This window comes from Silene latifolia, chromosome 3 (assembly GCF_048544455.1).
Source record: "Silene latifolia isolate original U9 population chromosome 3, ASM4854445v1, whole genome shotgun sequence".
NCBI lineage: Eukaryota > Viridiplantae > Streptophyta > Magnoliopsida > Caryophyllales > Caryophyllaceae > Silene > Silene latifolia.
Genome location: NC_133528.1, coordinates 132,246,234 through 132,252,214, shown reverse-complemented (window position 1 = coordinate 132,252,214; position 5,981 = coordinate 132,246,234). Strand labels below are relative to the sequence as shown.

At 40.1% G+C, this 5,981-nt stretch overlaps 1 non-coding gene across 1 annotated transcript; it reads right to left on the bottom strand.

Annotated features, from left to right (window-relative positions):
- Window positions 1-205: 205 nt before the first annotated feature.
- On the bottom strand, window positions 206-312 carry LOC141650547 (small nucleolar RNA R71). The gene has a single exon (XR_012546572.1). It is a non-coding gene; the product is annotated as a small nucleolar RNA R71 (small nucleolar RNA).
- Window positions 313-5,981: the final 5,669 nt, after the last annotated feature.

The following is a 5,981-nucleotide window of genomic DNA, read 5'->3' as shown; positions in this document are numbered from 1 at the left end:
GGAAACCTTTTGCGACTATTGTGATGCAATCTCTCAAACCGGTGTGACTCAAGACCAAATTAGATGGGTCTTATTTCCTTTTTCTCTAATCGGCACCGCGAAACAATGGTTGAAGGGCCTTGACAAGGCCACTCTCGGAATAGATTCTTGGAAGAAGTTGGCTCTAGCTTTCTACAAAAAATTCTACCCACCGGAAAAGACTAACATGCTAAGAGCTCAAATTACGGGTTTTAAGCAAAGGGATGAAGAATCTTTGTATGAAGCTTGGGAGCGGTTCAAGGGAATTTGTCGCTCATGTCCTCACCATGGACTTAGCGAATGGTTCTTGGTACAACAATTTTGGAATGGTTTATATGAAGATTCAAGGAACATTCTCAACATGGGATCAAATGGAATGTTCACCGAAGTTGATGACAATCAAACATGGAACAAGATTGAGGAAATGGCGGTCAATAACTCACAATATAGTAGACCTCGCAAGGCAACTAGAGGAGGAAAGCATGAAGTGGACTCCGTTACTCAATTGGGTGCTCAACTTAGTGCTCATATTGACACAATCAATTTGAAGTTTGAAAAAGCTATGGCTAGACTTGAAGAAGTCTCAAAATCACCAAAGCATCATGTTAATGCCATGATGGCATCCTCATCAATCCCAAGTGGGATATGTGAGAATTGTGGAACTTTGGGACATGACCAAAGTGAATGTAGGGGAACAAATGAACAAGTGAATGCTTTCCAAGCATACAAGAATGGTACCCCTTATTCCAATTATTACAATGAAAACACCAAATTCCATCCAAATATCTCATACAAAAGCCAAAATGTTCAAAACCCCCAAACAACATACACTCCACCACCCATGAGAAACCAAAATCAAAGACCCTTTTACAATCAAAACCAAGGTTACCAAAATCAAAATCCATACAATCACCAAAATGACCAAGGTTTTGATGTCCAAAAAGCGGTCCTCCAAATGCAAAAGAATCAACAAGAGTTTTTCACTCAAATGCAAAAAGATAGCCAAGCAAAGGAAACCACCATCAACAACATCCTAGCTCACACCAAGATGTTGGAAACCCAATTGACTCAACTAGCATCTTCAAGCTCACAAAGACAAAAGGGGCAATTACCACCTCAAAGTAATCCCCCAAGACATGAAACGGTTAGTGCCATTCACTTGAGAAGTGGTACAAGGTATAAAGCACCAAAGAAGCAAGTTGAGGATGAAGTTGTGGAAGCTAGTGATAAGGAAGAAATTGTGCAAAACTCCAAAGATGGAGAATCATCAAAAGAAGAAAGTTCAAAGAAAAATGAAGACAAGGTCAAGGAGAAAGAGCCCATTGTGATTAGACTTCCTTTTCCAAGTCGTCAAGCCAAGCCCAAATTTGATGATCAACTTGAAAAGTTCATGGAAATTGTGAAGAATTTGGAAGTCTCGATTCCTTTCACGGAATTAATCAATCACGTGCCGGCCTATGCGAAATACATGAAAGATATCCTCACAAAGAAGAAGTTGATCCGGAAACTTGAGACTATCGCCTTCACTAAGGTGAGTAGTGCAATACTTCAAGGGAGTTCACCTCCAAAACTAAAGGATCCGGGAAGCTTCTCAATACCGTGTACCATTGGCGACACAACGATCAACAAAGCCTTATGTGATCTAGGGGCTAGTGTGAGCGTTATGCCGTACTCGGTAAGTAAAAGGTTGGGGATGGGAGAGCTTAAATGCACCAATATCACACTCCAAATGGCCGATAGATCGACGAAGACACCATTAGGGATATGGGAAGATGTCCCCGTACGAATTGGGAAGTTTTTCATCCCGGTGGACTTTGTCATTGTTGATATGGAGGAAGATTCCAACATTCCAATCATTCTAGGAAGACCTTTCCTACACACCGCGGGTGCGGTGATTGATGTGAAACATGGTGAGCTCACTCTAGAAGTGGGAGATGAATGCATAACCTTTAATCTTGACAAGACTATGAGAGCTCCTCGTTTGCATGAACCGTGTTTCATGATTGATCATTATAGCCGAAAGGATGAAAGGAAGAAATAGGAACTCCAATGGAAGAAGAAAATTGAAGATGCTCCATTCAAAGAGCAAGTGAATTGTGACAAGGAGAGCTTGCAAAGCTCATCAAAATCAATCAAAGAAGAAGAGAATGGCCTCATTAGCCAAGAGAATAAATTGGGAGAGTTGTCTCCATCAAATCAAGAGATTTTCAATGATCAACTTAATGAAGTTTGTGGTCTTTGGGACGACGAATTTGAAGGGATTTTTAATCCCTACATTGGTAATGCCATCGATCAAGACCGACAATAAGGGCCAAGGTCTATTGAAGACCTCTACCATGATAATGAACAAGCTTTTGATTACTTTTTCAAGGTGTTGAGCAACATCAACAACACCTTGAACATGCCCCCTTGACATCTCATCAAGAATGAGAGTTTGGTGGAGTCCTCCCTAAACCACCATTTGTAAATATTTCTAACTCCCTAACTCGCATTTCAATTCTTGTATTAAATTTTTGTCATCTTTGGATTTTTATTTACTTTGATCAAGATAATTGTCATGTTTGAGAGAGAAGTGAGGGAGGGACTAATAATTTCAATTGATGTGTAGTGCTTTAGCTTAGTGTGGGGATGGCAATTGCCTAGGCTAATCATGCCTTAGTAACGCCCCCACAATGACGAACACGAGACATGAAGAAGAATGGAAGGACGATAAGGGATATGCATTGTACACGGATGGAACTGAATCCGGGTACAAAGAGGTAGAATCCGAGCGGATTCTGAAGAATCCGCCCGTCTTCATGCAATCCGAGCGTACTGGGTTGAAGACGCACGTCCTTATAAGCTGAAATTTTGAAAGATTTTTGACTGTAAGAGAATCCGGGCGTCCTGGACAGCAATCCGCCCGTCTCTGAAAATCCGTCCGTCTTGGAAAGAAGACGCCCGTCTTCTCTGCTGAGGAAAACAAGAAAAATTCCTGGACTGAAATCCGTCCGTCTTCTGAAGAATCCGCCCGTCTCGTATCAAGCAAATCCGAGCGTCTTCTCTTGAATACGCCTGACTTTAGGCGAGTTTTATCAAACCCAGAAAGTGCAGAATCCGCCCGTATTTGGCAGAAACCGCACGGATTGCCCCTGCAGTTTGAATTTTTCGGTCGTTATAAAATCCCTCCCACCTTCCTTCATTCATTCATTCATTCATAACACTACTTCAAAACATCAAAACCCTCATCCTCTCTATCACAAAAACAAAATCCCTCAACTACATTCACCAAAATCAAATCAAATCATCCTTCTAACAACAAATCAATCACTCCTTTTCCAATAAAAATCAAAACCAAACACAAAATCTTCAACCTTTGAGTCGATTTTTGAATCCATAAAGGCAAAGCCTTTCACCTTTAAATCGATTTGGGTACACTACAAATTGAAGATTTTTCATTCTTTTCTTGGTTAATTCATCAATGGCAAGGACTAAGGGAGCAACAAAGGCAACAAAGGCACCAAAGACACTTTCACAAAGGCAAAAGGCTCTTCAAGCAAAGAAAGCATTGGCTATGGTGGTAGCAACACCAAACTTGGAAGTGCAACAACAACAACAACCTTCTATAGGAGCAACAACATCTTCTACTCCGGAAATCGATCAACTTTTGCATTATCCGGAGGTAACTTTTATTTCCAAAACCCATAGAGATACTTTTGCCAGGTTTGCTAGGAAATCACTTCAATCCACCAAATTTATTTGTGAAGACACCTTGGGAAAGTTGGGTGTCCTTGAGCAAACTAGAGCCTTTTTCAAAGCCATGGGGTTAGAGAAATTGTTTGAATCAAAAGAATTGACATACCCCTCCCTTACCTTGGAATTTTTGAGTTCTTTGAAAGTCACCAAAGTTGAGAGTAGGGAGAATCTCGAGTTTCGTCTAGCTAATGTTAGTAGACGCATTTCCTTTAGAGAATTGGGTGAAATTTTGGGTCTTAGTGATGAACCGAGTTATTTTAAGAATTATGGAAAGTATGACCCCGACCCTCTTTGGGAGGCAATTTCCGGGAGGAAATTTGAGGACTTTCATGCGAGTCGTGCTCTTTTAGTCCACCATCCGGGCATAAGAGTATGGCACAAGGTCATAGGAAACACCATTATTGCAAGGAAAGATACCAACCATTTCACCAAACTTGATTTTATTCTTCTTGAATCGGCTTTGAACATTGGAAGAGTACACACCAAGCCTTTCAATTCTTTGAGGCTTTTGGTAGATAGATGGCTCAACATTGATTGTGGGAAGAAGGGCACTACCGTTATTGTCAATGGCGGCCTAGTCACTATCCTAGCTAAGTACTTTGATCCTAATTTCAACAAGGATAACAAGTATAAAGCAAAGGAGGGTGGTCATCTTGTTGATTTGCATACTATGATACACAAGTACAAGTGGGTTGCCCATAACCCTCTTGATACCAAGTATGGATGGCTCACTAGTGAAGCTAGATCGTTCACTTTGCCTTCAAAGATTTGTCGTCTAAGCGTCCACCGGACCAATTATCTACTTCCTCTTTCTAAAGAGGCTGAGTATATTATCCAACAACAAAAGGGTGAACTTGAAATGCCCTCCTCTTCCATTGTCATACCACCTTACCCCTTTGAGTATCAAGAGTTCAAGCCGGAAGGAGTTGAAGCTAGAAATGATTACTTGACTCTTCTCATGCAAGCAATGCACAAGCAAGCCTTTGAGGATCGGAAAAATGCTTACTTGGCTCAATATCCACCCCTCCTACACTTAGCTAGGCAAGGACTACTTGATCCATCATGTCCTTTGCCTAGTTGGGCGGATAGAGAAGTCCTATTTCCGGGTGCATCTAGGGTCGTTTCGGGTGACAATGAGGTTGTTGGTAATGAAGAAGTTGATGATAACATTGATGAGGAAGCAAGTGAAGAAGGAGAAAAGGATGGTGAGCAAGATGATGAGCAAGATGAGGAAGAAAGTGAAGAAGCAAATGAAGAGGGAAGTGGCAATGTGACCACTTCTAATGAGGAAAGTGATGATGGTGATGATATGATGGAAGATTAGCAAGCCTTGGAGGCTCCTACCCTCTCATGGTTTGTCTATTTCTCTCTTTGTTTTTAATTATTTTCTTGATCATTGTTGGAGTAGTCCTAGCACCATAGAGGACTCACACCTCGGTACCATTGAGGTGTTCTCATTTTATTGTTCCCATTTTCAAAATCCAAAATGACAAATTCATTTCATGCATTGCATAGTGTGTGCATGAACTACACCCATCCTTGGACATTAGCAATAGTGTCTAACTCGGTTTGGGGAAGTTAATGCATACACAACGGGAGGTAATCTACATTATCCTCTCCGTCATAACAAAAAACCATGCATCATATAGTGTAGCTTAGTATAGATTGCATTTAGTGTAGAAATCATGCATTATCTTTGCATAATTTCCATCATTTTGGCCATTGAGGACAATGCCCATATTAGTGTGGGGATGGGAATTCTAACATTTAACTCTTATTCAAAAAAATCCAAAAAAATTGAAAAATTTCGAAAATCATAAAAATTTGAAAATTGAAAACCCAAAAACATGTTTATTTCCTTTTGTAGTCTTGTGTATATATTGTTTTGTATATATTGTGTTTGTTCTATCCTTGTTCACATTGATTGACTACGCCACATCCGAGACATGAGGATAATGAAGACCGCATGGTATGATCTTTCCAATCTCCTTTTTCCTCTTTATGTTAATGACTATGTGGCTTTATTTTGATTAATGCGGTGTAACAATGTGAACTTAGGACTTGCATTTAGTTTATATGTCATATTAGTTGATAGAATCACTTGCATTAGGATGTTTATATTAGTTGCATCATAGCATGTAGTTGCATGTTAGAAATGTTTTGAAAAATGCCTAATTAGGAACTTTGACAAGAGCAACTAAGCCATTACAAATACTTGTTCAACTTAA